Below are 15,419 nucleotides of genomic sequence, written 5' to 3'. Positions count from 1 at the left end.
GTTTCTGCTCTCGAAACTGATGTTTCCACAACAACCATATTTTGTATTTTTCTTTTGTCCAAATTTGGATTTATTTTAAAGAAGAATAATCGCTATTCACTGTTCTCAACAACAGACTCTCCTTACCTCTTCGCCTTCGGTGTATTTTTGTACTGATGTATTTAATGCTGGGGGTAGCCTTGCGGTAGAATAGCTTCCCCCCTAATGGGGAGGAGAGGAGGTGGAGAAATTCTCCTAGTTGCGCCATGTTTCTGAAGCCGAGATAAAGTCTAATATGGAACACTTGGCCCAACACAGACTTTAGTATCCGTAACTCCTCAGTATACGAAATAATTTTTGAGCCTTTTTTATATCCATGTTTTGTACATTGGATGCTAACTTGATGATAGTTCGGTAGTAAGCTAGACTAAACTTGACATTATATTATCATTACGATAAATGCTTGGCTTACACGAACTGAGAAATGTGTGCTTTTGGGTTCGATATTATTGGTATTGAATTCTTCTTATAATACATATATTGAAATATTTTCACACATTTATTTGACATGGTCATGCCAAAACTGGTTCTACAATAAGAAAAACAATTTAATTTGTAGGGTCCGACTCCAGAAAAAAAAAGAACAGTAACAAAGTTGCCTACCATATAAGGGTGCTGGGGAATGTCTTTAGTCTCTCTCCTGCGGGTCTATTCTGTTCACTTCTTTGGAAGTTAGATCTTCCAGAAAAAAAAAATCATTGGTTTTATTAGTAAGCATTATTTACATCAACTGGCTGATGTGAGGCCTTAAGATAATAATAGTATCATCATTTCGTATAATTCAGGAAAATTGTTTAAAGAAAACCACAACCTTACTTACTGTGCTACGTGCTTGTTCGGGTGCAAAATTTATTTTCTCGACATCTGCAACAAAGATTTTCATGCCGACTGGTAGTAAACTTGACCTTTTTACTTTCGTTTTCGTTCTTTCGATAATGAAAAAATGTGTTCCTTTGAATTTCAATTGCATGTATTCCACTGTACAAGACTGCAATTGTTAGTTTTACAAATAGAAAAGACTGCTAATTGTGTTTATCTTATTTTTAGATAAGACTAAAGCATAAACACCCCATGAAACGCACGCAACATTTCAGTGTGACATATTGCAACATTGTTGCTCATAGCTTTTACGTTGCACATGCTTTGTCACCGGCGCCTGTTGCATCTGCAACATATTCCAATACATTGCAATATAGTGTGAATTTTGTGTACTTTAACTTTTGGCTAAGCCTTAACAGTAAATTTAAATGCAAAGAGTTGAATTGCGCATGGGAAAACACAATCCTTGACTAAATTTCTCACGTTTGCATGATTTGTTGGTTTGTACATGTTCTCATCTATTATCTTATAAATATTAAGGTATCATTATAACCCCGAATTTACCATTCTTTTAAAAGTTTGTTTTTGGCTTTTTCAGATAGACCTTTTGAAGCTCTTTCATGTAAAATAGGTCCGACAAAAATGATTGATTGCAAGCAAAGTTATCAACGAAAAATGTTTCCTTTTATTAATCATTTCTAATTAATGGCTGTCAACACGTTATCACGAGAATAAAATTGCATTAAAATTCGGCTGACAGTTGTGGCGTTGTGCGATTATCACACGCTTAATGTGTCGACCGACTGCTTTGAGCGGTCTGCGTTTCTGAACTAAAGATTTAAGCTTATCTCTTCCATGTGTCGTCGGAAAAGTTCCCGTCGTTTTGCAAGTACGAAGAAGACCACAGATGAAAAAGGTTTGGAAATCATTCGATAATAATTGGGATGGTGTGTTAGCTAATAGCGACCATAGGTACAAGAGGATGCAAGTATTAGTATGTAACGAGACGGGTTCCCATTAAGAGCAGGAGAAGTTGCTTGCACTAGACTTACTTTCCTATTATTAACTATTAATTTTAATCAAACAATTTTAATCAAACAACTTCTGAAGATTCTTCGAAAGCGGTTGCGAAAATTTAACTAAAGACGAGATAAATGTAAGGATTGAAACCACTGTAGAAAAACGATAACCAAACAAAGCAGAATAAGTACGACGAAATTAAAAAAATAAAAAAATAAAAAAAAAATGATACAAACATTGGGAACCTACAAAGAACATACAAAACCACAATAACGAACATCATTACCCACGGAATACCAGGGAGTTGTCAAGAACTCGTTCAGAAATGCCCGTGCATACCCGGAACGAATTGAAATCGAATTTGGAAATGTTGGTTTTTGAGGAGAAGGGAAAGCCGGTGTACCCGGAGAAAAACCTCTCGGAGCAAAGTAGAGAACCAACAACAAACTCAACCCACATATGAAGCCGGTTCCGGGAATCGAACCCGGTACTGACACTGGTGGGAGGCGAGCGCTCTCACCACTGTGCCATCCCTGCTCATTATTGTAACGTTTCTTGCTATTTTCACGGTTTTGGCTTATACTTCATTCTGATTGGCACCTCACGTGACCAAAGTTTGAGGCAAACAATCGTGTAAAGAACACCAATAATTATAAGCGGTAGGAAAACATCCAGTGTAAAAGCAAGAAAATGAGTTAAAGACGGAGGGGTAGTCCATTCGCTCGTGACATTACAGTAAAAAGATTGGTGGATTTTGAACCTTCCTCTCCCAATAACAAATGTTATTGACAAAGCAAAAGACCAAGCCCACAGAAGCAAACTTATCTACTTTGAGATATAGGTGACAATCTGAAGGGTCTGGTTACTGCATAAAAGCGATCGACAGCGATAGCTGCAAGGATCCAGGTTGAGAAGGCTTGTGAAGCAAATAAGATAGCTTGAAACATCTTGCAAGTAATCAGACCAAAGAGTCCCCCAAGCCATATCTTGCCCATAAATCTGTAATGAATAACAGTCATTATCTCTGCTCTGGTGATCACCAGGTCAGTGCATGCTTGGTTCAAAATCAGATAGTTGGTAGTGGTCTTCATGGAGGTATCTGTTCGAGTAATGTGAATGATGACTGAGTTGCCAAACAGTGAGGCCAGAAATGTAATCATGTATGCAATGTACATCAGCCAAAGGTACTGAAAATGCATTTATTCAAAGGCATTTCTAGTGTTTCCTAGGGATAAAATGTAAATTATTTCATAAATAAATATGGCTTGCTCTATTCCTATTAATACTTTTGTTTTTAATATACACTATTTCATATGTTTGCGCACGTGCGTAAGCGGAGCCCCACACCCTCAGAAAATTTGGGAACCAATCGAGCTAAACAAATTTGTTTGTCAGGTGATTGTCCTTACGTCCGTTTGTAAGTCCGTATGTACGAACGTTTCAAATATAATATAGTTTTTGTCTTGAAAACATTATTATACTCCCTCGATTCAATCTCGCACGAACTAGAAATGCCTATGGCGTACGAAGTATTTTTTTTCTTTGCAGATTTCTTTGTAGATTCAGTATAAGTATATAATATATTGTGACACAATTTCAACATGTAATTATTCCCTCTCTGGAGAAACCGAATCTCTATATTGTTTACAGAGTTGAGGAGACAGCACCAACGAAATTGTGAAGTGAAAGTGGTATCATATTAAATAACAAGTGAAACTCCATTTTAAATAGGAGCTTATTTCTGCTTATAGTCAACATACCTACTCACCTTCCGGGGCCGATGCTCTCTTTGATCGTACATTGCATGTTGAGATTTTGCTGTTTGGTGGATACCACAAATTCATTTTTGGCTTACTATCTCTATGACAAATGAACTGTAATCTAAGAACGTTTCATGATGAGCTGCTAACTTGGTGACCCTATTCCAAAAAGCCACAAAGTTCGGCAGTTATTAATTGAAAACTTTATAAGCGGTAACAGCCAGCGTGTGTCTCACCTGTGTGTTATTAGATTGCTAAATTCAAGGTGTAGGCAGTCTTCTATATAATAAAGGAAAACCTCTTTGCTCCTAAATCGTTTACTTTATATTGCTTTCATGTTCAGTTTTTTTTTTTTGGGGGGGGGGGAATGTATTTTTTATTTGAAAAACCTCGAATCAAACGAAACTCCTTATGATCAGTCAACACATCTTTCCTGTATTCTTTCCAAATAACTTATCACCTTCAAATGTCCACCTAGCGCCCCGCCTAGTTCTCAAGCATTACATCTTAAAATTTACAAATTAATATTTTGTATTCTCCGAAATCTTGGCTAGCTTGAAACAAATAAATGGATCAACTAGGAAATGAGGTGGCATAAAGAATGATGAGAAAATGGCGCTCAGGAATAACGCTCCTTCGGGAAACCGTCAAATGGAGATCAAAATCCGTTAAATCACAATTTATTGAACATCTGAAGTACATTTTTGTTAATTAGAAACTCTTTTTTGAGCTGATACCACGTGAAAACCCTAGGACGTTTCATCATTTCATCGTCCAATCGTAATGTGTCGTGACATCTCGGTCAGCGGGTGTTCCATGCGCTAGTTGTTCATTGTTCCAGCATAGTGAACCAAAATATTTTTCAATCAAAATTGTGTTTTTCTTTTTTTTTCTGCCCTCCCAGTGTGACGACTCCTAATGATTTCTACGCTTTCCCAGGTCTCTCATAATTTTAATATGAATACTGTAGTCCAGATTCTTACATCGGCTATTACTGGAATGAGCACCAACATTTCTATATTACATTTTCTACTAAAAGAATTTTCTAGCTAGCTCCCAAACTTTTTAAAGGTTTTCATTATAGTTTCATCGGAACTCCAACAAATAAATAATAAATACAAAACAATGATCATAATAACTATTGTTTTCAAGAGAAATGTTTAATATATGTATTCTAAACTAAGCACGTTGTTTATCAGTTTACTGGGGTACTTTGTAATCCTCTTCCCCTTTTTCAGCCATATAAAGTTGTTGTTACTATCTATAATAAAATTAGATGTGGGATTGATATTCCAAGTAGGAAGGGACATTCTTTGATCTGGTAAAAGTTACATTATGGGACCAATGACATTTGTTAACAAAACTATCTAAATATTGCGCGAGCTTTGATTAGCCAGCTATGCTAGATTGAATTATTTTGTCACGGAAACACTGCAAATAAAGGACAGCTTAGTACATTTTGTTTTTGTTTGTTTGTTTGTTTGTTTTTGTTGTTGTTGTTGTTTGTTTTCAAGTAAGGTTATGTCAAACATCTGAAAATAACGGCTTGTTTTTTGCTTCTGACTTTTCAGTCAGACTTCTGCGAACCATGCGTTGCAGAATGTAACCCTGACCCATACAGGTAAATCACTTCTGTTCGTTATCCTCAGCAATTCGTTATTTGCTCAAGTTCAAAGCTTTGGAATCGTAAAGAAGGTACATCAATATTGCGAATTTTAATTCTTCCCCAGCAATTTCTTAATAACTTGTTAAAACCACTCCGAAATTTTTGATTAAAAGTGAGGTAAACGTAAGGGTTGAGTCCATTGTAAGTAGATACTAACCAAAGAAGAAATAAAAGGAAGCTTCCGTTTAGCTGCCAATAACTAACATGCTTCAAGATAATTGATTTGAACATAGGAAGCCAACACACTATATACAAAACAACAATAGCAATCATCATCAAGGTAACTCTTCTCGCCGTTTTTACAGCTCTCTTGTTGTGCATTCTGACTGTATCCCTCTCCTGGCACTTGACGTGACCAACGTTTGAGACACACTTTTGTGTAAAGGGCTGCTATTACCAAACATAGGCACGCAAGGCGTGCAAGAGTTTTTTTTGTGTGTGTGAAGTCTCGGAGATAGGAGCAATCATGGAACTGTTTACAGTAATGGTTGGGTTAATTTGACAAGTTTTTTCGGTTGCGATGTACAGCAAGAAAGAAACTGGGAATTTATGCTGTACATACGATGTCACATGGGTAATGATAGGATAACTAAATATCGAGGAAAAGGTTGTTGTTATTCATCGTAGTAGATGCAATAATAAAGTGTATTATCGTTTGTCTCACGATGTAGTCACTTGAGATGTAGATCGCGACGTTTCGACTGCTTACTGCTAGTCTTCTTCAGGCGATAATGTCGACTGATTGCACGGTATCATTTATATCACAAAGGACGGCTGTGATTGGTGCATTTCGATCCTCCTATTGTTCCAGCTACTCGCCGGAACAATGGAACAATAGGAGGATCGAAATGCACTAATCACAGCCGTCCTTTGTGATATAAATGATACCGTGCAATCAGTCGACATTATCGCCTGAAGAAGACTAGCAGTAAGCAGTCGAAACGTCGCGATCTACATCTCAAGTGACTACATCGTGAGACAAACGATAATACACTTTATTATTGATAACTAAATAGTAAGCCATAAAATGTTTGACTGAACAAACTACAGCAATCTGACACGTCTCCGGATGAATGTAGATACTATCTTATTTTCTAACAGGCAATTTGATTCGTTCTTTGATGCAACCCACACTGTGATTTGTGTGACACGCGCACATGCATAACTCACTCGCCGATCACATAGCCCTTCCAACCCCCAAGAGTATTTTTTGCTCAAAAATACTCAAGTTAAGAGAACTTTTCGCATTTTATACAAGTCGTAAGTTTACCCTTTTTACACAACACAACACAACAACGCTATACTTCACCGAAAATTGAAAGAAAGAGAAAAAAAACCTCTCTGACACGTTGAAAGTCTGATTTAATTAAATCGCACTTTAACTTGGTGCCACGCAGTCTTCAAGGAACATTTGAGCAGTTTTGATACTTTTTACCTTTAACAGAATGTCATAAAATGTCATAAAAGCCCCATTGGGGAAGTAACAATAAAGTATGTATTTATGTTAAAATGCCCATCAAATAAAAATATTAAACTGCTACTGCAGAGACGTAAAAACCATCCAGAAATGAAAGCTTCTTTTTCGTTTAATATCCTGGGAACAATAGTCGATAACTTGTCAGCTCTAATTGAATTTACTCCCATATAAAAAAGAAAAGTGTTGAGTTACCATTTGTAACTAAAGGTAGCAAACATCTCGTGGGAACAAGTGGTGACAATTCGTCAGCTCTGATTGAATTTACTCCCTTGTGAAAAACAAGAGTGTCAAATTACCCTTTGTTACTAAAAAATAAAAATATCTCGTTATATTTGCATGCAACAAGAACAAAACAATCGTTACCTGCACTTACTATTGTAAACATTAGAACTGTTTCAAATCGAAATAGTCTCATCTCCTCTAAAACGTGTCCTTAGAACTAGAAGCGACTATTCGTGACCTCTAATTGAATTTACTCCTCGTAAAAAAGAAAAGTATCAAGTTACCTTTGTAACTAAAAATAAAAATATCTCGTGCCATTCGCATACTACTAGCTCATGAACTGTTTCAAAACTCAAGGCTGATCTCGTTCATAACTTAACTCCTCAGCCTAACCCACAGAAAATGTCGAAGTAAGCCCAATATATGAATACTTCCTCCTCTTTTATAGAAGAATAAATATGGCCGTGCTAAACTATATCGGGATCAGATCTTCTCGCATACCATTTACCTTTACAACAAGAAATTTTATTGGCTGTTTATAGTAGATCCAATCTGATTGGTGTGACATACATACATCTCCATACATCTCTCACTCACTCACTCACTCACTCACTCACTCACTCACTCACTCACTCACTCACTCACTCACTCACTCACTCACTCACTCACTCATCCATTAACCCGTCCATAACATACCCCGACGCGCCGACTAAGAGGTATTTTTTTTACAAAAAAATAACTCAAAAACGGCAGGAATGCCAGCAAACCGCCAGTGACGATATTAAATGTTGTCAACTCTTTCAGAACATCTGCTAAGTCACAATAATAAGACTCATTTAATTTTTTGAAGCTTGCATTCTGAAGGAAGTTTGAAGGGGTAGCAAGACAAGAAGACCAAAGAAGAAAAGTTATTGTCTTTAAATGTTGAGACACGGGTGAAGATCTGAGAGGTCGCGTTACTGCGTAGAAACGTTCAACGGCAATCGTCGCAAGGACCCAAATCCTCGTAAGGACCCAAAGTGAAAACATGTGGGAGCTGAATATAACTGCAAGGAATACCTTACAAGTGATCAAACCAAGGAGCCCTCCTAACCATAAATTGTTCATCAAACTGTAATGAATGACATTCATTCCCTCTGCTAAGGTGATCACAAGATCTGCACATGCCTGGTTCAAAATCAGATAGTTGGAAGTGGTCTTCATGGAGTTGTCTGTTCGTATAATGTGAATGATGACTGAGTTGCCGAACAGAGAAGCAAGAAATGTGGCTATGTAGGCAACATGAAGCAACCAAAGGAGCTGGAAATGTGTTTCTTTAACGAGGACCGTCGTGTTTGCTACAGGGAAACAGTAATTGAAGGTCATTATCATGGATAATTATCACTAGTAATTATGTGTGTCTTTTGCAATCGGTCAGAATGATTACTTTGGTCTTGGGTTTACGACACTCTCTCTAAAATTTATCTGGAAATTAATTGGTATAACTATTTCCTACTACGTTTGTTCAAGGAGCTTTATATTCCCATGACAACCATATTTTGACGGTCTCTGGTTTTCAAATTTTGGATTGCCCTGCTGCTTTTAATATTGTTTTTAACTTAGAATATTTATCGGTTTTGACAAATTCTGAGTCAGTTTGGAAGTATTGAAGGGGAAAATAGTACGTATTTAATTAGTTTAGCCCACTGGTCGTCGATCCATGGCAAACAGTCCGTAGATGAAAATATTATCATGGGTGAATGACCAGCTACTGAAAGTTTTCGCACATCCGAGAAAAAACGTATATCAAAACTTTTAAAAATCTATGGGCAGTTGTTCCTCATTGTTACATTAAATCCAAATTAAATCCAAGAATTTAGCCTTTCCAGTGTCTCACTTTGCAATAATAATATTGCATTAGTCTAGGACGTATTCCTTTTCTAATCCACTAACGGAAATATTAACTGCTGTTATTTCTTGAGCTCTGTGCAGTTTACCTCTAAAATTCAAAGAGGTTTACATCCTGTAACTTAGAGGCGTAGTTTTGCTAAACAAAATAACATACCGTACCTTCTTTCTCAAGACCAATGCTGCTGTTCATGTTATATTAAAAATTGATTCGACCTTTGTTTCACAGCCACCCAGGAGTCTTGATGTCTTCACTATGTACGTGAAACTTCACATATGATTTGCAATCAAAAAACTTATGCAGATATTAGACTTTCCATTAATGCCTATACCGGAATTATATTTAAAGCTATTTTTAATTATATTGCCACTGTTACACCCAAATGTATGAAAAGCCCCCATATGTTTTTTCACGGCACGAAAAATTGGATTTACTCTAAATTTGATCCTGATCAAAGTCGAAGTCAAATATGATCATAGCTTTGATCCAAACTTTGACGCGCGTCAAATGTGTGTCAAAAATGTCATGGCTTTGCCGATACATTTGATCCATGACAAAGAGGAGGGCAAATGTGATCTTAACTTTGACTCCACCTTTGACCCACGTAAAAGGGGGAATCAAATATCTTATGGATTTGCCATACATTTGATCCCTGCCAAAGGCGAGGTCAAACATGTCAATAACTTTGACTACAGTTTTGACGCGCGTTAAAGGCGTTCAAAGACACCACGGCTTTGCATACCTTTGATCTCTTATGTCAAAGGCGTTCAAAGGCGGCATGGCTTTGTACAACTTTGATCCTACGTCATGTCATGTCAAAGGCGAGGTCAAATATGGCCATATCTTGCGACTCCGCTTTTAACGCCCTAATAACCTGCGTTTTCGTATTTTTTTGCTGTTTTAACGATAAAATAAAAGCTTGCTTTTTTGTCAATGTGTATTTTTTTAATAAAAAAGTTTTCACTTGACCTGGAGGTGGCACAAGGAAACAACTCGAAAACAGCGGGAAAACGCGGCTGCCAGCGGCTTCCCGCATTTTTCTGGCCAATCGGAATAAAGGTCAACGAAGTCAGCTGTGAGGAAAGCAGACATTTTTCTTCATTTGGCTTCATTATGGCGGCTTTGGTGAAATTTTCGTTGTGTTTTGGACCAGGAAAAGGTAAGTCTCTGAATTTCGTTCATTTGTTTTCAATGTTCAGAGAATAACGGAGTTTAAAAAGTAAATTAAACACAGCAATGGCTACATAAAGAGCTGTGAATTGCGTATATTTATGGCAAGACAGATCCTCGGCAGTGAAAACAATTTGGTCGATGATTGATTGCACTTGACTGAATCACAGTTGATCGGCAAAGCTCTTCGTTAAGAAAGACCAAACTTTATTTTCAATTCACATATACTTATTTACAAAAGTTGACAAAGATAATTTTTTTTTCTCACTCAGTCAAGTCTTGTGCATTAAATTGAAGTGTCTGTCATAGCATAGATTTTAGCATGATCATTGCTTGAAATAAACGTAACTTAATAATTAAGCTTAAACTTAACTCTGTTTACGTATAAATGGTTGTGCACAATGCCTCTGGTAATTTCTGAGCTTAAACAATTCCCTTGAAAGAAAGCTCATGTACATGTAAATATAAAGGAAATTTGCATTGAAGGAAAAACTCAGTCAGCCATGCATGACAATCCATCACGACCTGACTTAATTATCATATTCATTATACCATTAAAAGAGTTGTTGACTCTGAAAATTTAATCTATGGATAAGTTTCTGCTTTTGTCTCTAGTTACCATTCTATTGAAAAAAAGCTCTGTTTGTTGCCACAGTTGAAATTATGATGATGTTTGTTCATTAATGTAGATAAATGACTTCACTGGGTTGAATTTAACAAATTGCATGTGGTTTAGTGTGGTCTGTACTCTTATCGACAATGATACGCACCATCACAGTGGTCAAAATGTTGTGGACTCACGAAGCGCAGCTGAGTGAGTCCACAACAAATTTTGACCACTGAGATAGCGAGATCAATAGCAATTGTAGTAAAAATATGTTTTGATATTAATTTTGTTGTATCAGGCTTATGGATCAGTCATTTGGAACTCCACTATCTCCTGCCCAACCACCCCACCCCGAACCTGCCAGCATTTGACATTTTGAACTGTCTCCAGGGCTAAGAATGGTGTCATACCAGGTGATCAAATGCACCTACCCTGTGACATTTGCAAAACTGAGTAATAGAAATGTAGATTGAGTGTCAACCGAGGTGTCAATGGAGTGTTGATTGAGTATCGATCCGGTGTTGATAGAGAGTCGATTTAGAGGATCGATCAAGGGTATCAATCGACACTCGACCACGGATGCCTTTAGTACACATAATCCAGCTTATCTGTTAGTAGGTGAAATTGTTACAATGTTTGATAAAAAATCAAACTTGCCATTAGTTGCAAATTAAAAAGCTGACCCCATAATAATATTATTATGCGACCTCTCTGGACAATACCAGTAGTTTTAGAGTTTCATGTCTTGATCTTTTGAGCAGTAGACAATTAAATGCCAATAAATATGTGACTAGTGGAAATTTGCTTATGAATGTTGTTTTTATCCTTCAGCTAGCCACGCTAGAAGAACTGAAGAAATTAACAGAATAAATTCTGGGAGAGGATACAATATACAACTCTGTAGTTCATAGTCAACTCAGATGCAGTTAAATCATGCAATGCTCCAAAGTGTGCAAACATCAGAACATTTTGGTAAGTAAAAGGCTGGAATATTCATTTGTTATTTCTATATTTTGTAGCATAGACCATCTTATAATTTCTTCAGCCACAACTTTTAATATCTTTTTCCAGTAAAGAAAGGATATAAATAGATTTTGAAAACCTGGCTATAGCTTATTAATGTTATTTTAATTGGTCATTTTTATTACAGTCTCACTCTGTGAAAAAAAAAAAAGTTGTTTCTTTTTGGTTCATTTAAGGGCAAGTAAGGAAATGTTGTCTTTCTTAAGGGACAAATACATCAACTGGCTCACCTGGATGAAAATTAAGTAATTAAAATGTTATTGAAAACATGCAAGGGGTGGGAATCTTTTTGGTAAATGAATCAAAGTTGCAGAATGTTGCAAACCAGTCTCAGGAAATGTTGGTTTTTGACAGGTAAAAGCTGACTTTTGAATCTAAATTTTGAGTGGTTGTCTGCAATATCGACTGTTTTGGTTTGGCCATCAGGTTTCCAAACCAAATTTTTCCAAGCAAAATTAATAATATGATTAATTCATAACTATTGATGGGATCAGTAGAGAATTTAAGGCGTAGAGGATTTGATAATAACTTAGTAAAAGTATATTGACAAAGACATTTATTTGCTTTTACTCAATTTAAAATTTTGTTGGCAAATTTGACTGGATAATAGCCATTTCCCTCTATGAGATGCAGCTGCACTGGGAATCATAGTGGTTGTATTCATCATCTTGGACTGGATTTTTGTTTCAATGAATGAGCCATGCGATTCCATGCAGGCATGTCTCATGTTAAATCATTTAATTTCAGGAATTTTTTTCAGTGGAAAAAAGTGTACAAGTAGTTGCTAACTGTTTACTAATCAAATGTGCAATTATTTTGATATGTTTATATGCTCCTTTTCACATATGATCTACAAGGAAAATAAGGAAAAAGATTACACCACTGAACATGAAGAGATCTGTGGAAATTACACAGGAACAGCAATATTCCCAAAGGTGTGTGAATTCCTCATTTCTTGTCACAGTTTATGTCAGATTTGTTGATTTTTAGATTGCTATTCTGCAACCATAAAAGATCTTTGTCGTAAGAGGTCTGTAAGATGTCTTTAAGAGACAGGCAGACAGATGGACTGGTAAACTGGCTCTAGGCTTTTTGTTTATTTGTGCCAAGCTGTACACTTTTAAAATGACCCCAAGTCTTTGTTCTCTTATGAAATTCTAGCTGCAGGGGATAACCCTTGTTCAGCTGGTGAAATTAGCTTGTTAAACTGGCTCTTAATGACATACCTGTGTGACCAAATCTCTGAGTAGAGTGGAGAGAAATACAGAAAAAAGGCTACTATTGACAGAAGCACAAACTATTCGAAGGAGGAGTAATGATCTGATTGGTCACGTTTTATTAATGTGATATTAGCAAAACTACTATAGGCAAACTTTAAGGAATAGAATGCCAAGATTCACCCTTAATATTCATTTACAACGTTTTTGTCTGTTTGCTTCTGTTTAGACAAATGCGGACAAGCAGTGGTCGACAGGATGGACTTATCCAGTGAAGATGCGTTGATTAATTTCGTCAACGCCTTAGACTTTGTCAAAATGTGTCTTCCCTAGAAATAATGGGGATTTAGTTGGCATTGACCCCCAACAAGGCAGTTTAACCACTTTGATGAGAAAGAAGTGGAAAACACTGTATTCCATTCCACTTATAATGCAAGAATGAGAAAGTGCAAGAAGCAGAAAAGGAGAACTGCCAAAACATAAGGAGTTCCATGCAACGGACTGTACGTGCCATCTGGAAAGGACGCTTATACACTAGTTGACTTTTGTGCGAAGTTTGCTATATCTTTCCCGAAATTTTGCGGTTGTCTTCCCTATTGTCTAGTCTGGTCTAGTAAATTTAAGGAACTGAGAATTTAGCCGTAGTACTTCAATGTTAGATAAATGCACTTTGTACCATGGAAGATTTGTTGACTGTTGTTTTCACGATAGACAGAACAATGTTTTCCTTATGATCAGTCTCATTACGTGTAGTTTGAAACCAAGCCTGTAACGTGGCTTTTTGAAACCTGAAGCCCAAAACATTTATGTAAGGTACTTGAAGGTATTAACTCTTGATAAAAACGGGGAAAAAATTGAAACTGAGATGAAGTTGAACATATTTATTTTCTTAAAATTAGGCGCAATGATCTTTCCGGGCCGCTTTTCCGTTAACATTTGTCAATAGTTTGGTACAAAATAACTTTATTAAAGCTGATATATTCTTCAAAACTTGTCAGACATAAATCAAGAGTACGAATCTAATAGCATCTTTCGTATGCGGAGCTACAAAGCTAGTGTAGCAAGCAGAAAAAAGCGTATAAGATGTGGATCGCGCGAAACGTGATCAACGGTCGCGCAGCGCGAAAGAGGAGCGCGAGCGAGAAGTTCGGGCGAGACGCGCGAGCGCGGAACGCGCAGAGTACCTTTGACAAACCTTTGGCCTGCATCACAGGCATCTTCGACCACGTCTTTAGCAAACCTTTGACTCGAATCGCAGACAAATTTGATTACACTTTTGACCCGCCTTTGACAGTGCGCAAAGGCGTATCAAAGGATCACCTTTAACCCTAAAAACACAGGCGTTCAAAGGTGAGTAAAAACGGCCTTTCACGCCTTTGATTTGGCGGTAAAGGTTTATTCACAGATGATCTTTGATTCGCGTCACAGATCGTCAAAAGCGTGCAAAGGCGACCTTTACAAAACCTTTAACAACACATTTGACGCGCGGTAAAGGCGATTTTTCGTGCCGTGTTTCTACTAATAAACATGTTTAATCTTACTATTAAACTTTTTTGTAGAATGATGCTTTCGTAGTTGTCGTTGCTGTTTACTCCTTAAAGAACCCCTCAACTTGACTTGGAAAAAAGGAATTATCTAAGCTAAGAATTCGTCAGTACACAGTACATATAAAGACTGAATTATTTCCTTTTTTTGTTATAGCTTCCTACAATTATTTTCTTAGTACTTATCGCCACCTATGTTCCTTGTCACATTTAGTTCTGCTGCGTTGTTCCGATTTGTCCCTTTTCGTTTTTATGTCACGAGTAATGACAAGTGCTATTGTTTGAGTTGTTTATTTCAAATGTGAAGACAATAGGATTTCATTCTGATTGCTTATCTGCTTAATTATGTTGGGTTCACGGTTAATACAATTTTTAGCTAGCATTTATCGGATGCAGAAAGTTGCATTTCCTAACCGAAGTAATAAACAAAATAACCTCTAATCTTCGTGTTTCAGCTTTGGAAATGCAAAATGCACTTTCCATTTAACGGCTGCTCAGGTAATGGATTTCTAGATGAAGTGTGATTAGAACTGCGGGGTTAGGTAAAGAAAGATAGGACATCAGTTTGGCTTGTCGATGACTGAATTGGATTTTTGCTGTTGTGCATGCAAAATGACATGTCCATTGTATAGAGTTTTGCAGCTGCGGCATTTAAAGGTTCAATTTATTTCTGTTTTCTTGGCCAACTTTAATAAAAATGAACTACATTTGGCACTTTACGAAATCAAATAATTTAACCAAATAGAAACCAAATCCAGCAATTTATTCCTCATAAAACACGATGGAAGTGAATGTTACAAGACACTTTTTTTTTCGCCAGGGGAAATTTATATATTTTTCAAGCGTTGAATGAAAAACGTTTTACTGGCGTATAACAAACTCAACTTTAAATCTTATAGCTTAAATACAGTGTATTTATGGATTAGTTTCGCTACTGTCATTATCCGAACTGATATCAATAAACGCG

At 36.8% G+C, this 15,419-nt stretch overlaps 2 long non-coding RNA genes and 2 pseudogenes across 2 annotated transcripts; 1 reads left to right on the top strand and 3 right to left on the bottom strand.

Moving 5' to 3' along the window:
- Positions 1-63: 63 nt before the first annotated feature.
- On the bottom strand, positions 64-1,010 carry LOC149101962 (uncharacterized). Its single transcript, XR_016202619.1, has 2 exons — positions 860-1,010; positions 64-717 (listed from the first exon to the last, which is right to left on the bottom strand). It is a non-coding gene; the product is annotated as an uncharacterized LOC149101962 (long non-coding RNA).
- A 927-nt stretch (positions 1,011-1,937) lies between these two features.
- LOC149101961 (substance-P receptor-like) lies at positions 1,938-3,077 on the bottom strand (annotated as a pseudogene).
- A 2,018-nt stretch (positions 3,078-5,095) lies between these two features.
- LOC149101960 (substance-P receptor-like) lies at positions 5,096-8,523 on the bottom strand (annotated as a pseudogene).
- A 1,974-nt stretch (positions 8,524-10,497) lies between these two features.
- LOC149101959 (uncharacterized) lies at positions 10,498-13,898 on the top strand. The gene is made up of 3 exons (XR_016202507.1): positions 10,498-11,640; positions 12,549-12,626; positions 13,138-13,898. It is a non-coding gene; the product is annotated as an uncharacterized LOC149101959 (long non-coding RNA).
- The last annotated feature ends 1,521 nt before the right edge of the window (positions 13,899-15,419 follow it).

This window comes from Orbicella faveolata, unplaced genomic scaffold (assembly GCF_042242905.1).
Source record: "Orbicella faveolata isolate gen_17 unplaced genomic scaffold, um_ofav_v1 contig_36, whole genome shotgun sequence".
Lineage (NCBI taxonomy): Eukaryota > Metazoa > Cnidaria > Anthozoa > Scleractinia > Merulinidae > Orbicella > Orbicella faveolata.
Note: the sequence above shows the minus strand (reverse complement) of the source record. Positions and strands in the feature narration are given on the sequence as shown.